The following is a 20,955-nucleotide window of genomic DNA, read 5'->3' on the forward strand; positions in this document are numbered from 1 at the left end:
ATTGCTGCACTAACTGTGCAAATCACCTGCAAATTATTTGTCCACTCGCCCAGTCCTTTTCTCTGCTGTTCATGTGTGTGAAGGCACACATCACCACAAAAGCCGTGCATACATTCACATGAAGTACAGTACAGTGGCGCATCAGTGGAATTGCTGCCTTTCAGCACCAAACACCCAGGTTCGACCCTGACCTCGGGGTGCTGTCTGTATGGAATTTGTACGTTCTCCCGGTGACCTGCGTGGGTTTTCTCCGGGAAGCTCCGTTTTCATCCCACACTGCAAATGTTCAGGTTTGTAGGCTAATTGGCTTGGCATAAATGTACAAAATTGTCCCTAGGATTGGAACGATGGTGCGAGTGTACGGTGAGCGTTGGTTGACACAGACTTGGTGGGCTGAAGGGCCTGTGTCCACGATGTATCTCTAACCTAAATTAAAGCCTTGCGCCCACTTTCCAGAAAAAAACATGATCAATATTCCCTTTTGTAGAAATTACGTTTGTACTCTTCTGAGTTAATCTCCTATTTAATAAAATAACAAATTGTTCTTACACTTCTGTTATTACCCCCACATTCCCATTTCGGTAGGTCAGATTTGCCCAGTGACCAATATCATGTTGTCTGACCTGCCCTTCTCCACAACTTGAATCAGGATTCCTTTCTCTTCTTAGCACTTCTACCAGTATCACCTCAAGATTTAGCTAAACTAAACTCAGTTGTGTTCCAAGTCAATGACTCAGCTGGAATATAAATTGTTGTGGAATAATCTGCCTTCAGATGAGTAAGAAATTTATTAAGCCGAAAGGCTTCGACTCATTTACCTCCACAGATACTGCTTGACCTGATGGATTCTTCCAGCATTTTGTGTTTCGTTCAAAAAATTTACTCACCTATTCTCAACCTTGAGCTTCCTCATAATATTTAATTCCTCAGTGTTTATTTTTGTAATTCTCACCAATCTTGCAGCCACACCAATCAAAATAGTGTGGGCCGAATGGGCTGTTTTCATGCTGTATCTCTAAAACTAAAAACTGCTTGTGCCTGTTAGTACGTCATCTTGACTACATAGACACTAATCTACACGTTATATTATCTAGCCCTCTGTAGCTTGATAAAGGTCTTGCACTTAATCACATAATCAGAGTCTGATTATATGTTGCAGTAAATCTCTTAATCTTTATTAATTGTTGAACCAAGCTTTTACACATCTGTCCTGATATCCCCTTGTGTTATTTTTGGTCAAATATTGATAGTGATGCATTTTTGTGAATTGCCTGAGAATAATGGTTTGGTTAAAGACGCCATGGAAACACAAGCCTTTTAAAATTGTTTTGGGGAGATATAGATATGATAATAGGGGTTGATCCAATTCCTGATTCAAGGAGGGAGGGGAGAGGGCTTTGGTGCTGGTTGATATGCTCCCTTACATGAATCAGGAGCCAGCGTTACTAATAGGGAGATCCTGGAAGGATCAGCCCTATTCTTGTCAAATGGAGTTTGATCATAAAAAGACAACAAAGTCCTGGTGTGACTCAGCAACTCAGGTAGCATCCCTGGAGAACATGGATAGGCAATGTTTCAGGTCGGGACCCTTCTTCCGACTGAAACAAAGAACTGCAGATGCTGGTTTATCAAGAAAAGACGTAAAATGCTGAAGTAACTCAGCGAGTCAGGCAGCCTCCCTGGAGAACATGGATCCTGCCCTTTCCCTCCACCCCTGCAATGAGTCTGTAGAAGGGTCTCGACCCGAAACATCACCTATCCATGTTCTCAAGATGCTCCTTGATCCACTGAGTTACTCCAGCAATTTGTGGGGTTTTTTTGTAACCCAGCATCTGCAGTTCCTTGTGTCTACACCCGAGTTTGATCAATCTAGTTATCTTCTCCTCACAGATAACTTCACATCACATGAGGCTAGGCAGTGTTTCAGATTTTATAAAAGTTCAACTTCTGATCTAGCAGCAACCTACCAGGGTTTGGTGATAAAATTCACAGCTATAACCTTCCTAACAATGTAATTTAATTCTGATTTATTTCATCTATTTTTGCTACATTAATAGTCTTGAACTGTCTGTCGCACTTAATTCCCCCAAACTCCTGATGCGCGCTCTGGGTACACGGACTTTGTAGGACTACATATTGATAGTGCTTCAGAGCATACTGTCTGGAAATAGTGCTAACATTGCTCACGCTCGCCAAAGTAACTCGATCAAGTGAGAAGTTGAAAGCGGAAAAATATTCTCAAAGCTGGCCAAACTTGTTACTCCCTTTTTAATCTCTTAGACTTCAGCAGACTTTGTACAACATATGGCATAGGCAATCAACTGGTGGTCATGTATTAATATTTGTCCAAGTTCTAGGCTGAACATAACATATATATACTTATTTATACAAAGTTAAAGGGGCAGCAAGCCTTTGAGGCCAAGTTAAGACTCTACATTTCTAATAACTTCGAAACTCGAAGGATACAAATGGTGCCAGAAACATGGTGGCTCTTGTGTACTGCTTTAGTGTAATCTACTATTCTTACACTCTTGTACTTAGGTTACACATAGTTAAGTGTATACTTAGGTGTGAGTGCTTAAGAGTACACTTATACTTAGGCACTCATAGGTAGTGAAGAGTATACACTTGGTATATTGTGCTTGTGTATGTAAAATTGTACTGAATTGTATGCAAAACAAAATCATTGTACTTAGGCACATGTGACAATAAAGTATGATTAAACCACTGAACGAGAGGTTAATAGATATGAGAGATAAGAGACTAACGTTTTTTTGTTTTGCTGGACTAACTCAGAGAGGTCTGCACCATTCTCCTCAGACATATGTTCAAATCCTACCTCTGCTTTTGGGGAATTTAAGTTCAAATTAATGAATAATTATGCAGTTTAAGGAAAAAATCTAGTTCCCATAAAACTAATGTCTATTTGGAGTTTATTCATTCTCCCTGTAACTGCAAATGTTTTCTCTGGGTGCTCCTGTTTCCTCCCACATTCCAAAGACATGCATGTTTGTAGGTTAATTGGCTTCTGTAAATGTCCCCTAGTGTGTAGGATGCAAAACTGGGACAACATAGAACTAGTGTACGGGGTGATCGATGGTAGGGAGGTACTTTGGTGGGCCTGTTTCCACCCTGCATCTAAACTCAACTCAACTCAACTCAACTCAACTCAATTCAACTCCTCAACTCAACTCAACAAAACATCTTTTCCATGGAAGCAGCGAGGTAAGAGGTAGCCAGAGTGGTGTGGGTCTTTAATGGTATCAGCTGTCTCTTTGAGGCAATGCCTGTCGATCCCTTCGATGGTAGATGGTCAATACACAATATGGACCAGGCAAAATCTACCATTTTCTATAGTCTTGTTCATTCTGGGTGTTCGATTACCAAACCAGGCCATGATGCAACTGGTCAGTATTCTTTCTACCAGTCACCTCTATACGTTCTCTAGAGTTATCGCTGACATAGCGAATCGCCTCAATCTTCTAACCAAAGTCACGATCCATAGAAGATCATAGTTTCTCAGGTTAGTGTTGCATAGTGTTCAAGAGCATGATGTTTGCCTGGAAGAAGCTGTTCGTGAACCTGGTGGTCATGGTTTTCAAGGCCCTGTACCTTCTTCCTGATGGCAGTAGCAAAAGGAGAACATGGCCAGGGTGGCGTGGGTCTTTGATCATATTGGCTGCCTTTTTAAGACAGCATCTCCTGTACGCTCCTTTGATTGCAGGAGTCTGTGGATCTCACAATGCTCTAATCAGTCAGCTCCGAATTCACAAAACGGGAGTGGGTGCAAACTCTATTTAATCCCAAGGAACTGCCAAAGAAGACACTAATTCTCACAAGAGCAAAACTTCTTATAGGGTCTGAAAGACTATTAAGCTTTAAAATACTGATTAGCTTCATCTCTCTGATGGCCTCCGGTTGACTGAGAAAGTGAAAGATAGTTCAGAACAAAAGGAATTAAAATCAGGTATTTTGCAAAATGACATCTAGGTCAGACATCACAGGTTTCAAAATGACATTCTCTCACACAGATACCACTGGCAAACAAGCATACCCTGTAAACAGCACCAAGGAATGTTTGTCATTGAAAGCAATGGCTTGACTCCTTCTTGTGAAATCCATTGATCTGCTCCAAAGGCTTTAACCAAACAGTCGTTTCAGGAAATTAATGCTTGCCTAACAGCTGCCAGGATGCTGGCGAACAGAAGGACACAAGCCGTGCCGCTCTCAATAGATATTGACATATTAAGCAGGTGGGGATGGGAAACAGCGAGCACTGGACTCGGATGTAACTGTCCCGTAGCCTGCAGATAGAATTAGTCGTAGCTAAATTTAACCCTGTGCAAGTCTTATGACAAGCAAGTAAGACGCCAATAAATAATTTCAGCCAGAAATGCCTTTATTTTTCTTCACAAATGTTTCCGCAAGAGTTATGCATTCAAGTTCAGCAGAGTCCATTCGCTGGGGATCTACAACTACTACTGTCATTAATATAGCACCGATTGTTTCAGCAAGAGATATGGCAATGAGTAGAGTCCATTTGCTTTAGACTTTAGACTTCAGAGACACAGTGCATAAACAGGCCCTTCGGCCCACTGCATCCGCGCTGACCAGCGACCCCCCATGCACTAACCTACACACACTAGGGACAATTTCACAACTTACCGAAGTCACTTAAGCTTTGGAGTGTGGGAGGAAACCGGAGCACCCGGAGAACAACCACGAGGTCACAGGGAGAACGTGCAAACACCGTACAGACAGCACCCGTAATCAGAACCAAACCCTGGTCTCTGGCGCTGTAAGGCAGCAACTCTACCGTTGAACCACTATACCAGCTAAGTGCCGTACTATACCAACAAATGTAACAAAAACTTCCCATGGCACTTTGCAGGTGTGTTGTCAGGCAGGCGATGAAAAGTTTGGTCAAAGGCAACCATGTTCAAGAAGAGGGGAAAAAAGAAGAGTTGTTAATAGGAAATTCTGTATCTCAGGGCATTGGAAGAGAAGACATGTCTACGGAAGTGTACCGATTCAACTCGAGAATGAGGAGAATGCACCAAGAGCGGAATGTTGGTATTTCATAAAAGGTTGGACTAGGCTAATGAAATGGCAAAGCTATGTGGAGACTGAAAACAACGATTGGAACTTTAACCGTTAGGTATTTGTTAACCACAAGCTGCACGGTGGTGCAGCACTAGAGTTGCTGCCTTACAGCGCTTACAGCGGGTTCAATCCTGACTACAGGTGCTTATCTGTAAGGAGTCTGTGTGTTCTCCCTGTGACCTGCGTGGGTTTTCTCAGAGAACTTCAGTTTCCTCCGAAGATGTACAGGTTTGTGGGTTAATTGGCTTGGTATAAATGTAAAAATTGTCCCTAGTGTAGGATGGTGTAGGATTGTGTGGGGAGCGCTGGTTGGTGCAGACGGTGGGCCGAAGGGCCTGTTTCTGTGCTGTATCTCTAAACTAAACTAAGCCATTGAAGGCCACCAAGTGGAGGGCTGGGTCTTCAGGATGATGCAAACTGAGGCCTTTAGAGTGATGACTGTTCTTTAGCGCTCATATCAAGCACCAATATCATTTTCATGAGATATTTGTCATAGTCATAGTCATACAGTGTGGAAACAGACCCTTCACCCCAACTTGTCCACATCGACTAACATGCCCCATCTACACTAGTCCCACCTGCCTGCATTTGGCCCATATCCCTCTAAACATATTCTATACATGTACCTGTCCAAATGTTTCTTAAAAGTTGCAATAGTACCTTCCTCAACTTCCTCCTTCAGCAGCTTGTTCCATACGCCCGCCACCCTTTGTGCAAAAATGTTGCCATTCAGGTTCGTATTAAATCTTTCCCCCCTCGCCTGTCCTTGGTGCATCCTTTTGTTACATAACTTAACTTGGTAACATAACCTAACTACATTAGGTTGAGCTGGCTAAACACACTGGCTGGAGATCTGAAGGGGATATCAGGAGTAAGTTTTTTTATACACAGAGAGTAGTTGATATCTGGAACACAATGCCGGAGGTGCTGGAGGAGTCAGATGCAATTACCACATTTAAGGGCATCTGGACAGACTCAAATAGGCAAGTCATGGAAAGATGTGGCCCTAACATGAGCAAGTGGGACAAGTATAGATGGGACAAAAGGTCAGCATGGATGGTGTGGGCTGAAGGGCCCGTTTTAGTTCTCTACAACTCCATGACTCAGAACTCGGAAACTAACAAAGTGTAGGAAGGAACTGCAGATGCTGGTTTACACCGAAGATAGACACAAAATGCTGGAGTAACTCAGCGGGACAGGCAGCATGTCTGGAGAAAATGAATGGGTGATGTTTCGGGTCTGAGGAAGGGTATCGACCCGAAACGTCACCCATTCCTTCTCTGCAGAGATGCTGCTTGTCCCTCTGAGTTTTCCAGTATTTTGGAAACTAACAAATATCGTTGGAAACTAACAAATTTGTCTTAAGTTGAAGCGAGAGCAGGGGAAGGACTGATCAGAGCAACGAATATATTTGATAGGGTGAAGCCAGGGCTGCTGTGGGATTTTTTTTTTTTTATGAGGCTTTATGATGATATGTTAATGAGGGAAATAAGAATGAGTGAAAACATGAACAAAGGAATATAAGAGTTTTTTAGATTCAGATTTAGAGATACAGCGTGGAAACAGGCCCTTTGGCCCACCGAGTCCGCGCCGCCCAGCGATCCCCGCACATTAACACTATCCTACACACACTAGGGACAATTTTTACATTTTACCCAGTCAATTAACCTACATACCTGTATGTCTTTGGAGTGTGGGAGGAAACCGAAGATCTCGGAGAAAACCCACGCAGGTCACGGGGAGAACGTACAAACTCCGTACAGACGGCGCCCGTAGTCAGGATCGAACCTGAGTCTCAGGCGCTGCATTCGCTGTAAGGCAGCAACTCTACCGCTGCGCTACCGTGCCGCTGTGAAATGAAGGCCGTTAGAGAGACAACAAACAACATAGAACATAGAACAGTGTGGCACCTGAACAGGCCCTTAGTCCTAGACTATCCTACTAATAGAAACATCTTCTCCACATCCACTCTATCCAGGCCTTTCGCTGTTGGTAAGTTTCAATGTCCCCCCTCGTTCTTCTAAACTCCAGTGAGTACAGGCCCAGAGCAGTCAAACACTCATCATGCATTAACCAAATCATCCCAGGGATTATTCTCATAAACCTCCTCTGAACCCTCTCTAATGCCAGCATGCCCTTCCTCAGATATGGGGCCCAAATCTTCTCTACCCTGCATGTGATCCATATCCCTCCATTCCTTGCACACCTATGTACCTGTTTAAAAGCCTCTTTAACGCGACTATCATATCAGCTACCACCATCACGCCCAGCAGCTTGTTCCAGATTTTTACCACCCTGTGTGTGAAAAACTTACCTCTCAGATTTCCTTTCAATTACTTCCTTCTCATCTCAAACCTGTGCTCTCTAGTTCTATGCTCCCCTGCCTGGAAAAAGAAAGAGATTCTGAATATCTATCCTATCCATGTTCATCATAATTTTATAAACCTCTATAATGTCATCCCTTGGCCTCTTTCATTCCATTCCAATAAACTCGGGCTATCTAATTTCGCCTTATAATACTACCTTCCATTCCAGACAAAATCTCGGTGAATCCCTACTGCACTCTGTCCATGGTTACCACATCCTTACTGGAGTAAGCAGAACTGCACACATTACTCTAAGTGCAAACAAACCACTGTTTTCTACAACTGAAACTATGACATCCCAACTCTTACACTCGATGCCTTGACCTATAGAGGCAAGAGCACCAAAGGTCTATTTCCTTACCCAATCTGCCTGAGTCACCCCTCTCAGGTCACGTCCCAATTACAAGTGGCACAGTGGCGCAGCAGTCGAGTTCCTGCCTGGTTTTCTCTGGGTGCTCTGGGTTCCTCGCACATCCCAAAGACATGTAGGTCTTTAGGCTAATTGGCTTCTGTAAATTGCCCGTAGAGTGCAGAATACAAAACTGAGACAGCGCCTGAATTCTGACATATTTTTTTGTGTCAAATGAACAGCTCCTTATCTTAAAAAGACACAAAGTGCTGGAGTAACTCAGCGGGTCTTACTTTGTAACTTTGTCCCCTTGTTCGAGACTCTCCCCACTTTTTGAAATAAAATATATATAGTCAGGAGTTCTCGAAACTGTGTTAGAGAGAAAGCTTTAGTTCAGGAACAGGGATCTGTTTTTGAATTTCCTGATATTCTAAATTCAAATTTTATCTTGCCTCTATCTTGCCTTTATTTATTAATTTCTTAGTCCTTTTCTGCAGCATAATAAAAATTATTCTAAACATCAGGACTACTACTACTTCAGAGAAGTAATGTGACCTTTCTCTTGATTTAATACTCTGATTGGTCGCTTTTGCTTTTATGATTTTGATGTTATTGTTTTTGCAACTTGTGCATTATTTCTTTAAATGTTAAGATGCCTTAAAGGTCTGTGCAATGTTTTGACTTTCAATGCATACCCCCAATCAGCTAAACCAACTCTCCTCCCATATGATAATAGCCTTTAAACCTGTGTTGAATGGAGATCATGTGGATCGTGATCTACATCAATGATTTGGTTGAGGAGACAAAATCTCACGTTTCCAAGTTTGCTGGCGATACTAAACTCGATGGAATTTTGAGCACATTGGACAATGTTAAGAGATTAGTTTAGTTTAGTTTAGAGATACAGCGTGGAAACGGGCCCTTCGGCCCACCGAGTCTGCACAGACCAGCGACCCCCCCACACGAACACTATCCTACACACACTAGGGACAATTTACACATGCACCAAGCCAATCAATCTACAAACCTGTACGTCTTTGGAGCTTGGGAGGAAACCAAAAATCTCGAAGAAAACCCATGCTGTCACAGGGAGAACATACAAACTCCACAGTGGAAGATTGGGCAAGACCATGGCAGATGGAAAATTACTGGAGAAATGTAAGGTCATCCACTTTGATGCACATAACATAAAAATCAGATATTTGTTACATGGCGAGAGATTTGGTAGTTTTGTACCCAAGTCTCTAAAAGCCAACAAGTAGGTGCAGCAAGTGATTAGGAAGAGAAATTGTCAGACTTTATTCGAAGAAGGTTACTTTGCACGAGCAAGGAAGTTTTATTGCAAAATGTATCTGGTGAGGCCATACCTGAAGTACAATGCACAGATTTGGTTACCCTCCCTAAGAAAGGATGTGTAGGATGGAACTGCAGATGCTGGTTTACACCAAAACTAGACCACCTCCTCAGCTGTGACATGCTGCATGACACATGCACTGTAACGGATCTTGCAGAGGCCAATGACGTGGCACTAAAATTTGCTCGCTATTTTCAAACAGTTGTGTGATGACATGAATAATACGTTTTGTATAACTATAACATAACATCCCATTCTATATGCAATACCCTTACTGATGTAGGCTAATGTACCAAAAGCTTTCTTCACCACTCTTTCTACCTTTGACACCATTTTCAGCGAACTATGTATATGTACTTCTCAATCCCTCTGCCAAAGACACACCACAGGACCCTAACATTTAGTGTGAACATTCTGCCCTGGTTGGACTTTCCAAAATGCAATATCTTGTACTTTTCTGCATGAAACTCCATTAGTCATTCCTCAGTCTTCTTACCCAACTGATCAAGATCAATTTTTGATAACCATCTTCACTGTATATGATACCACCTACTTTAGTATCACCTGCAAACTTACTAATAATGCCTTGTACATTCTCATTCAAATCGTTGATATAAACCACGAACAGCAATGGGCCCAGTTCCAATCCCTGAGGGACACCACTAGTCACAGGCTTCCGGATGTAAATTTTCCTTTAATTTTTCCCACCTATCTTCACATCCTCAATTTATATCAAGAGGAATTGTGAAGATAAAACATTAATCAGGATGGGGTTTAATGAAAAAATGAACTTCTTCAAAATATCAATTGCAAAGCTTGCAGTTTTTTTTAGTAGATCGTTAATTCGAAGGTGAAAAAAGTCCTGTATCCAAATTTCCTTTAAAGAACAAAATGCGACCGTATATTTAAAAGATAGGATTTCTGAATACATTCAGGAATATGATGAAATGATGCTAGATTCCCTGACTGCTGTCCGTAGGCCTCACTTCACCATGATATTGCTTTTCCACAGCCATATCCTTTAAATCAGCAACACCCCCAACAGGTTGATGCTGAGATGAGAAAGATCTGGCCCTTAATATCCTTAATTAAACCGTGACTGATTGATGGCATCACCCAGCCTTTGTATGGATCCAGGAGAAATGCCTTGCGCACAAATCAACCTTAGAGCTGCTAATTTAATTTTTAATCAGAAAAAGGTCAAGGAAATTTCAACAGCCTTAAATACAGGGAGCACTGGAGAATTTTGACCATATTTATTGTGCAGTAAAACAGACTGAAATAACAGGCCTATACTATTTGAAAAATACGTTCACTTCGTCTGTCAGAAAGACTGCTTCATGTGCAGTATTTTCCCCGATAATTCCAGTGGCACTCAATTACTGTTAAAGGAAGCTGGTACGCTTACAAATCTATTTCTTTATTTATTTCTTCAGATACACTGCAGCCTGATAATCTAATATAACCTTTTACCCTTTGTCCTTTGTGTCACATCTGAAGCTGCCTTCTGTCCAATAAAGTTTGCGCTGATTTATTTTTTCACTGATAATTCTTACCGTTGCCCCCAAGTCAGGACTTATGATCAGCAAATGTGAGAAGGAAGTTTACGTGGAGGGGGTGTGTGAAGGCCTCCATCAACCACATGGATATTTTCATCTCTGTCTCAAGTACACTGGATTTTACAAGCTGCCCTGCTCCACGATTGTATGTTGCCCTTCATGAAGCATATTACCAATGTCTGGTGGTAGTTCTAAATAAAGGTTCAGGAAGGGGGAAGAGTTTCACTTTACGGAGCACTCTCAGGTGCACTGTACCATTAAAATGTAACATCTCCCAAAGGTGCTTCACAGGAATGTTGACAAAGAGATTTTGACTCACAAAGAGATGTCGGGACATCTGGAAAGGGTGCAGAGAAGATTTACGAGGATGTTTCTGAGACTCGAGGGCATGAGCTATCGGGAGAGGTTGGGCAGGCTAGAACTCTATCCCTTGGAGTGCAGGTGTATGAGGGGTGATCCTATAGAGGTGTACAAGATCGTACGAGGAATAGATCTGGTAGACACACAGAGCCTTTTGCCCAGATTAGGGGAATCGAGAACCAGAGGATGTAGGTTTAAGGTGAGGGGGGAAAGATTTAATAGGAACCTGAAAGGTAGCTTTTTTACAGAAAGAATGGTGGGTGTATGGAACAAGCTTTCGTAGTTGAGGCAGGTACTATTCCAACAGCTAAAAAACATTTAGACAGGTACATGGACAGGATAGGGTTAGAGGGATATGGGCCAAATTCAGGCAGGTGGGATTAGTATAGTGGGATATGTTGGTCGGCATAGGCATGTTGGGTCTCTAGGCCTGTTTCCACGCTATATGACTCTATGACAGCTGTAATGTCCCAACTTCTTTTCTTGATGCCTTGACTGATGAAGGCTAACATGTGAAAAGCCTTCTTCACCATCCTGTCCACCTGCCTGCATGCCATTATGCACTTGTACTCAGGGCCGTCGTAACGCATGGGCCTGATGGGCACTTGCCCGGGGCCTCACAAGCATAGGGGCCCCATTTTATCGACCATTTACATTTTTATTCCTGTGAGTAGTTGTCGTAGGGACGCCAGTACACTGCTTTGCCCGGGGCCCATAATGCTGTAAAGACGGCCCTGCTTGTACTCCTATGTCCGGTCGTTCTACAACACTCCCAGGGCACTACCATTCACTGTACAAGTCCTACCCTGATTTAACATCACAAACTGCTTCACCTCACCTGGTCAGAGGGTTTGAATCTGTGGAATTCAATGCGACAGACGGCTGTGGAGCCTGTCATTGGGTATTTTATTAAGGGTGTCAGTGGTTATGGGGAGAAGACAGGAAAATGGGGTTGAGTGAAAAAAATAGATCAGCCATGATTAAATGGTGGAATAAACTGGATGGACTGAATGGCCTAATTCTGCTCCTATAACTTATGAACTTTTGAACTTTCAGGAAATAATTACCTAATAGCTTGCATAGGTGGGCATCAGGTGAATTGTGTGAGGAATCTGTTGCTACATTAACCAAACCTTCCCATGACCATTAACTCAGGAACTTGTCCTTTAAAGTGGAAAATTATCCAGGAAAGGTGAAATCCATTAGTCTTTACTTTTACACTTTAGACTTTAGAGAGAGTGTGGAAACAAGTTCTTCGGCCCACCAAGCCCAGGCCGATTAGTAATCATCCCCATATACCAGCACCGCCCTACACACGAGGGACAATTTACAATTTATAGCTAATTGACATACAAACCTGTATGTGAGAGGAAACCTGAGCACCTGGAGAAAACTCACGCAGTCACAGGGAGAACATACAAACTCTGTACAGACGGTGCCCAGGATCTGATGTGGGGAGTATAATGAAATGTAAGACAAATGACAAAGTGGCATAGAGCAATTTTTTGAGCTTCTTCCCCATTGCTATCTGACTGCTGAAGCAATGACCTCTTTCACAGCCTCTTCCTGGAGGTGCTGCCTCATACACTCACTCTTAACTCTACCTCACTCAGTTATTATACTGGCATGGATGGCAGTTTGGCTGGATGGCAGAAGGCAAAGAGTGGCAATAAAGGGGGCTTTTTCTGGTTGGCTGCCAGTGACTAACGGAGTTCTACAGGGGTCTTTGCCGGGGCTGCTACTCCACGTTGTATATTAATGATTTGGACGAGGGAATTGAAGGCATTGTGGCCAAGTTTGCAGATGATGCAAAGATAGATGGAGGGGCAGGTAGTGTAGAGAAAGAAGGAGTGTACAGAAAGACTTGGATAGGTTGGGAGAGTGGGCAGAGAAGTGGCAGATGGAATACAGCGTAGCAAAGTGTGGGGTCATGCATTTTGGTAGTAGGAATAAAGGTGTAGACTATTTTCTAAATGGGGAGAGAATTCAGAAATCAGAGGTGCAAAGGGATTTGGGAGTGCTGGTGCACGATTCCCAAAAAGTTCATTTGCAAGTCGAATCGGTAGCAAGGAAGGCAAACACAACACATTTATTCCGAGAGCACTAGAGTACAAAAACAGGGATGAAATGCTGAGGCTTTATAACGCACTGGTCAGACCGCATTTGGAGTAATGTGAGCAATTTTGTGCCCTATATCTGAGGAAAAATGTGCTGGTGCTAGAGAGGGTCCAGAGGAGGTTTACGAGAATGATCCCAGGAATGAGTGGGTTAACATATGAGAGCGTTTGACGGCGCTGGGCCTATACTCGCTGGAGTTTAGAAGGATGAGGAGAGACCTCATTGAAACTTACCAAATAGTGAAAGGCTTGGATAGAGTGGATGTGGAGAGGATGTTTCCACTAGTGGGAGAGTCTAGGATCAGAGATCATAGCCTCAGAATAAAAGGACATTCCTTTAGGAAGGAGACGAGGAGGAATTTATTTCGTGAGAGGGTGGTGAAATACAGTGTGGAATTCATTGTCTCAGAAGGCTGTGGAGGTCGTCAATGGATATTTTTAAGGCAGAGATGGATAGATTCTTGATTAGTGTGGGTGTCAGGGGTTCTGGAAGAAGGCAGGAGAATGGGGTTGAGAGGGAGATAGATCAGCCATGATTGAACGGCGGAGAAGACTTGATGGGCCAGATGGCCTAATTCTGCCGCTATCACATATAAACTTATGAATTTATTCTGTCATTGTACTTTAATAATCTTTTGCACCACCAATTTTGCAAACAAGACCTGTGGTTAGAGGTTAGGGTTAGAGGCTGTGGAGAGGAGATCGCCACTGGCAATAAGATTGATTTTGCCTTAGAAGGTCAGGTATTCGTCAAGAAAAGGAGCAATCCAAACTCACCAGCATGGCTCTAACAATTAGAGAGATTATATAATGACAGACTTGGATTGTTTTCTCAGGAACGCTAGAGGTTGTGGGAGAAGATATAAAATTATGAGAAACATGCACAGGGTAGACAGTCAGAACCTTTTTTTCCCAGGATGGAAAAAATCTAATACTAGACGGCATAGTTTTAAGGTAAGAGGGGAAAAGTTTAAAAGAGATGTGCAGAGAAACGTTTTTTACACAGAGGGTGGTGAGCACCTGGAATATGCTCCCAGGTTTGGCGGTTGATGCAGATACAACAGTAGCATTTAGGGACTTTTTGATAGGCAAACCTTGAGGGCATGTGGATATGCAGGAAATGGAGGGATTTGAATCATGTGCAGGTAGATAAGAGATGGTCTTGGAACCATATTCGGCACAAACATTGTGGGCCGAAGGGCTTGTCTTGTGCTGCACTGTTCTATGTTCTATATAACCAGGGCTGGGATCACCCAAAATATTAAAGGATGTGTATTTGAAAAGTTAAGGATTTTGAAGATATTTCTGATCAAGGTAGATGGATAAGAACAGCTTTTTCTGGTGGAGTGATCTAGGCAAGGAGACAGTGCCTTAAAAATAGTCACAAGATATCCTGAAATAAACAGCAATACCTGTACTGCAAAGAATGTTGGAAGTGTATAACTCTTTTCCAAAGGAAGCCGTTGAATCTCTCTAAGGCTAATAATTTTAAAGTTATATAAAACAACTGGTTGGAATTGAGATATAAGTTAGCTTCAAACTTATTAAATGGGAGATGGGGCTTGAGGGGCTGAATGGTTTACTTCCGTCTGTGTCTCTACCCTGTTAAATTCTTCAAGTACCAGAATTTGATCACCCTTTAATCTTATATACTCAAGGTAACACAAAACCCAAGCTGTTCTCATAATTTAATATTTCAAGTCTCTTTATGTGGGATAAAGGAAAGTCACCAAAATGGTTCTTTTGCACGCGCACTGTAGTTACATTTGGTCTGCAAAGTGGAGAAGCAACTTGTAACAAGAAAATTATGTGATGAGGTAATATTGGCAGCTGTAATACAAATAATGTAAATGATTAATATCTTGTTTACACAACCTGCAAACTTTCCACAAAATCAGATACGGAATCACTTCAAAGAGATTTTCATTCCTTTTTGGACAGCCTATTGCCTGGGAGCTGTGCAGTTACTCTCAGGCTAAGAATCGGTTGCATGGAATCCAAACAGTACGTGCTAAAATAGTATAATCTGATCGTCTATTATATAGAAATAGGCAGATCTCAGCCTCTGCAGATAATCGGAATATATGTCTCAACACTTCAGTCTGACACATATAAATACCGCGATGCAAGCGAAAAACCTTCTCAGGAATTTAATCACACTCTTTAGTCCGTGCAAAACTATCTTTGAAAATGTAAAAGACTTTCTTTTTGATGACAAAATATTAACAGGACTGTGTTCGTGTTCTGTAAATGCACCTTTGAGTCCCAGCAGAAGTAGTCAAAACAGAGTGATGGATGAACGAAGAACAAAAGGTGCAGAGTCTGCTTCTTCTGATCTTCCAAAAAGAAGTCTTGATGGCGTTTGACAGAAAAGGAAGTCTTACTTGTACAGTTGCAGAAGAAAGTTCATTAGCTCCCAGCAGATCATTCATTAGCTCCTCATAGTTCACAGGAAACTGGAGAGGGTTCGCAAAAGGAAACCGAATTCCTGCAGGTGTTACTTCCAAATTGTTTTGTTCGGTGCAAGTAAGTACATGATAAACGTTAATACTTACAAATTTGATCTTGGAGATAATATTTTGATCAGATATCTTTTCATTTACAGTTTGGGTTCAAAATTTCAGAGGTGTGTTAACAAGCAACAGGAGATTAACACTGGAGAACTACTAACATTTCTGCTCCAGGTGATCTGCAGCTCAATTTGAGTAAATGCAATGGTAAAGGTGAGCCATAAGTCCATTCCCCATAAGTGGAGCATATTAGGAACCAGTCAGGGACAATGTTAATAAATACTGAATGGACAGTCCATCTCAGCTTTGTTGTGAGATTCCCATTGTCGACAAAGCCAGTCCTCATTTTTGGTCACCTTGCTATAGGAAGAATGTTGTGTAGGAAAATAATTGCAGATGCTGGTACAAATCGAAGGTATCACAAAATACTGGAGTAACTCAGCAGGTCAGGCAGCATCTTGGAGAGAAGGAATGGGTGACGTTTTGGGTTGAGACCCCTCTTCAGACTGATCCAAAACGTGGTCGTAGAGTAGGAGGGCAGGAGGAATCACAGAGGGGGAGCAGCGAGAGAGCATGTTGCTAAACTCTCATCGAAGAAGGATCTCGACCCGAAATGTCACCCATTCCTTCTCTCCACGATGCTGCCTGACCTGCTGAGTTACTCCAGCATTTTGAGATTCTTAGGAAGGACGTTGTTCAGCTGGAAAGAGTCCAGAGAAGATTTACGAGTATGTTGTCAGGACTCGTGGGCCTCAGCTATAGGGTGATATTGGGAAAGCTAGGACTCTATTCCTTGGAGCCCAGGATGCTAAGGGGTGATCTTATAAAAACAAAGAACTGCAGAAGCTGGACTATAGACACAAAGAGCTGGAGTAAGCAAGTCAGGCAACATGTCGGGAGAAAAAGGATGGGTGACGTTTCGGGTCGGGACCTTTCTTCAGATCTTATAGAGGTATCTAAAATCATGATGGGAATAGATAGGGTGAATTCACAGAGTATTTTACTCAGAGTAAGGAAATCAAGGACATGTTCAGCTTAGTTTAGAGCTACGGCATGGAAACAGGCCCTTTGTCCCGCCAAATCCGCGCGGACCAACGATGACCTCTATACTAGTTCGATGGTATCCGAGTTTAGCATCCGACACACTAGAAACAATTATGGAAGCCAATTAACCTATAAACCTGCATGTCTTTGGAATGTGGGAGGAAACCGGAGCACCCAGAGAAAACCCACATGGTCATAGGGTGAACGTACAAACTTTGTTCAGACAGCACCCGTAGTCAAGATCAAACCCGGGTCTGTGGCGCTGTAAGGCAGCAATTGTTCCGCTTCTCCACTGTGCCGCCCTATGATTGATGATTGCAGAATGTACACTCCAGACCTGCATCCAGCAAGACCTATGTACAACATTCAGATATGTGGTGATCAGTGGCAAATAATATTTGTGCCACAGGCGATGAGTACTTCCAGCAAGAGAATCTAACCACCTACCCTTGACGTTCAATGGTGTCACATTTGGCAAATCCCACCAGAGGTCTTAAGATGCCTTTAGACACATCACATGGAAATGGGCACATCGGCCCACCGAGTCCACGCCAACCGGTGATCACCCCCATACACTAGCACTTTCCTACACACTAGGGACATTTTACCATTTTTTGCCACTCAATTAATGTACAAACCTGCACATCTTTGGGATGTGAGAGGAAACCACAGCATCCGGAAAAAACCCACGCGGACAAACTCCGTACAGCCAGCAACCGTAGTCAGGATCGAACCCAGGTCTCTGGCGCTGTAAAGGCCGCAACTCGACTGTTGCGCCACGCTTGCATGTCACACTTGACAAGAAACGCATCTGAAGCGATGACATAAACACCATACGACACCAACGGTAGAAGCTTGAGAGAATCCTTGTGGGCATGCTAAATCTTCTCCGGCCCCTAGAAAGTAAATACACTGATGTTCTTTCTTGATCACTGCTTCAGTGTGAAAGGACACCAGTTAAGTTGTTGGTGATATGGATGCCTATGAACTCAATGCTGTTGACCATCTCTATTGCAGTTCCATTGATGAGGATAGGGATTTGTTCACTGCTTCCCCTCCCAACAACCAACTTTTTCATCTTTTCATCCTGTTGATATTAAAGGCTAGATTGTTGTTCTGACACCATGACACAAGGACCACGCTCTCTTTCCTGTACTCCAGGCCATCATTCTTGTTGAGCTGGTCAATAGACAATAGGTGCAGCAGGAGGCCATTTGGCCATTCGGCCCTTCGAGCCATTCAATGTGATCATGGCTGATCATTCTCAATCAGTCCTGAGAACTGCCTTCTCCCCATACCCCCTGACTCCGCTATCCTTAAGAGCTCTATCCAGCTCTCTCTTGAATGCATTCAGAGAATTGGCCTCCACTGCCTTCTGAGGCAGAGAATTCCACAGATTCACAACTCTCTGACTGAAAAAGTTTTTCCTCATCTCAGTTCTAAATAGCCTACCCCTTATTCTTAAACTGTGGCCCCTTGTTCTGGACTCCCCCAACATTGGGAACATGTTTCCTGCCTCTAACGTGTCCAGCCCCTTAATAATCTTATACGTTTCGATAAGATCTCCACTCATTCTTCTAAATTCCAGTGTATAGAAACATAGAAACATAGAAAATAGGTGCAGGAGTAGGCCATTCGGCCCTTCGAGCCTGCACCGCCATTCAATATGATCATGGCTGATCATCCAGCTCAGTAGCCTGTACCTGCCTTCTCTCCATACCCCCTGATCCCTTTAGCACAAAGGGCCACATCTAACTCCCTCTTAAATATAGCCACTGAACTGGCCTCAACTACCTTCTGTGGCAGAGAATTCCACAGACTCACCACTCTCTGTGTGAAGAAATGTTCTCTCATCTCGGTCCTAAAAGACTTCCCCCTTATCCTTAAGCTGTGACCCCTGGTTCTGGACTCCCCCAACATCGGGAACAATCTTCCCGCATCTAGCCTCTCCAACCCCTTAAGAATTTTATATGTTTCTATAAGATCCCCCCTCAGTCTTTTAAATTCCAGCGAGTACAAGCCCAGTCTATCCAGTCTTTCCTCATATGCAAGTCCCGCCATCCCAGGGATTAATCTGGTGAACCTTCTCTGTACTCCCTCTAAGGCAAGAACGTCTTTCCTCAGGTTAGGAGACCAAAACTGCACACAATACTCCAGGTGCGGTCTCACCAAGGCCCTGTATAACTGCAGCAGAACCTCCCTGCTCCTAAACTCAAATCCTCTTGCTATGAATGCCAACATGCCATTCGCTTTCTTCACTGCCTGCTGCACCTGCATGCTTGCTTTCAATGACTGGTGCACCAAGACACCCAGGTCACGTTGCATCTCCCCTTCTCCCAATCGGTCACCATTCATATACAAGCCTAGTCACTCCAGTCTTTCAACATATGATAGTCCCGCCATTCCGGGAATTAACCTAGTAAACCTACGCTGCACGCCCTCAATAGCAAGAATGGTCAATGACAGTGGCATGATCGGCAAACATAAAGATCTGGTTGGCGTTGTACTTGGCGTTATACTTGATTGCACAGGCACGGGTGTACAGGGCGTAGAGCAAGGGCCGGTGCACACAGAGTTGAGAGTCAGGTGGTGCTAATGTTATGACCAATTCTAAACGACTTGGGTATGCCTGTCACGAGGCCCAGAAGCCAGTTGCAGATGGAAGCCCCAAGGCCAAGGTTCAGGAGTTTAGAGATGGCATCGGAGAGTGGTGATATTTTGCATGTTTATCCTCTTAAAACAGTTGCTACACCTTCCCACTATCACTATCATGGAGTGGATGTCACTGCAGGTACACACCTGACTAGTTGTGAAGCTTACAACACAATGTTATGAATATTGAATTCTACAATTTTAGGAAGCCTCTGTCAACCCCTCCTCTTTCTCACCCCTTTCTCCCCCCCTCCCCAGTGCCGCACACAAACCAATTTCTCCCTCCCTCCTCCTACATTCCTTCTCTGGATTCATAATTTGCAACTCTTCAATCCTTCTGTCTCATACCCTCTGCTTAATCTCTGGTCTTTGTTCCAACCATCTGCCTATCAAACCTCCCCCCCCCCCCCCACCCCCACCCTCACCTCTGCCCATCTATTGCCTGCCAGGCTTTGTCCTGCCTCTCCTCTCTTCCAGCTTTCTCCCCCCCCCCCCTCCCCTGCACTACAATTAGACTGAAGAAGGGTCCTTACCCAAAACGTCACCGACCCATGTTCTCCAGAAATGCTGCCTGGCCCGCTAAGTTAGTCCAGCTCTTTATGTCCTCCATCTTTATGTCCTCCATCTTGTACAGTTGTATCTTGATGTTCCAACTCTTGTACTCAATGCCTGTAGCTGATGAAAGCATGCGTTCCATACGTTGTCTTTGCCACCCTGTCTAACTGTGTCGCAACTTTCAAAGAACTACTGTATGTACTTTACCCCTAAGTCTTTCTGTTCTAAAGATGCAGAAGCTTGAAATTCCACACTACCAGGCTCAGGAACCAATACTTTTCTACGTAGGAAAATAACTGCAGATGCTGGTACAAATCGAAGGTATCACAAAATACTGGAGTAACTGAGCGGGTCAGGCAGCATCTCAGGAAAGAAGGAATGGGTGACATTTCGGGTCGAGACCCTTCTTCAGACTGATGTCAGGGGAGGGGGCAGGACAAAGATAGGATGTAGTTGGAGACAGGAAGACAGTGGGAGAACTGGGAAGGAGGAGGGGAAAGAGAGGGACAGAGGAACTATCTGAAGTTAGAGAAATCAATGTTCATACCGCTGGGGTGTAAGCTGCCCAAGCGAAATATGAGATGCTGTTCCTCCAATTTGCGGTGGGCCTCACTATGACAATGGAGGAGGTCCATGACAGAAAGGTCAGACTGGGAGTGGGAGGGGGAGTTGAAGTGTTGAACCACCGGGAGATCAGGTTGGTTAAGGCGGACTGAGCGAAGGTGTTGAGCGAAACGATCGCCGAGCCTGCGTTTGGTCTCGTCTTTTCTACAATAATTTTCTACAAGAAAATGTACAAGATTTTCTATCAGATTCTTGAGCCAGCCAGAACAGCCCTCCTCCTAGCTCAGCAACGGAACTCTACACACCACCTCTCACACTACCATGGACTTCTAATTGTGTTTTTGTACTAATGTCTCATTTTGCACAGCTCTTTTCTTTTCAGTCTTGCACAATTTATGTTGCGTGTGTTGTCTGAGTCTACA

This window comes from Rhinoraja longicauda, chromosome 2, assembly GCF_053455715.1.
Source record: "Rhinoraja longicauda isolate Sanriku21f chromosome 2, sRhiLon1.1, whole genome shotgun sequence".
In the NCBI taxonomy this organism is placed as follows: Eukaryota; Metazoa; Chordata; class Chondrichthyes; order Rajiformes; family Arhynchobatidae; genus Rhinoraja; species Rhinoraja longicauda.